The 874-nt window shown below is 43.0% G+C and overlaps 1 non-coding gene across 1 annotated transcript; it reads left to right on the top strand.

Annotated features, from left to right (window-relative positions):
- Positions 1–395: 395 nt before the first annotated feature.
- Positions 396–502, top strand: LOC141604420 (small nucleolar RNA R71). The gene has a single exon (XR_012526120.1). It is a non-coding gene; the product is annotated as a small nucleolar RNA R71 (small nucleolar RNA).
- The last annotated feature ends 372 nt before the right edge of the window (positions 503–874 follow it).

Here is an 874-nt window from a genome sequence, read left to right on the forward strand (position 1 = left end):
CCCCTACATTCACCTTGGTCATGTCCCAAAGTTCCACAATTCTCACATATCCCACTTGGGATTGATGAAGATGCCGTCATGGCATTAACATGATGCTTTGATGATTTTGAGTTTTCTTCAAGTCTAGCCATAGCTTGTTCAAACTTCAAGTTGATTGTGTCAATGTGAGCACTAAGTTGAGCACCCAATTGAGTAACGGAGTCCACTTCATGCTTTCCTCCTCTAGTAGCCTTGCGAGGTCTACTATATTGTGAGTCACCGCCATTTCCTCAATCTTGTTCCATGTTTGATTGTCATCAACTTCGGTGAACATTCCATTTGATCCCATATTGAGAATGTTCCTTGAATCCTCATATAAACCGTTCCAAAATTGTTGTACCAAAAACCATTCGCTAAGTCCATGGTGAGGGCATGAGCGACAAATTCCCTTAAACCGCTCCCAAGCTTCATACAAAGATTCTTCATCCCTTTGCTTAAAACCCGTAATTTGAGCTCTTAGCATGTTAGTCCTTTCCGGTGGGTATAATTTTTTGTAGAAAGCTAGAGCCAACTTCTTCCAAGAATCTATTCCGAGGGTGGCCTTGTCGAGGCCCTTCAACCATTTCTTCGCGGTGCCGATTAGAGAAAAAGGAAATAAGACCCATCTAATTTGGTCTTGAGTCACACCCGTTTGAGAGATTGCATCACAATAGTCGCAAAAGGTTTCCATATGAGAATGAGGGTCTTCACTAGGCATCCCCCCAAATTGGCTCCTTTCAACTAATTGGATGAAGGCGGACTTGGCAATAAAATTTCCGGTTAGATGTTGCGGTGTAGGAGTACCATTTGGTAGATTCTCCTCGGTGGGTACAGAGTGTGACGAGAATTTAGGCAT

The sequence above is a fragment of the Silene latifolia genome, chromosome 9 (assembly GCF_048544455.1).
Source record: "Silene latifolia isolate original U9 population chromosome 9, ASM4854445v1, whole genome shotgun sequence".
NCBI lineage: Eukaryota > Viridiplantae > Streptophyta > Magnoliopsida > Caryophyllales > Caryophyllaceae > Silene > Silene latifolia.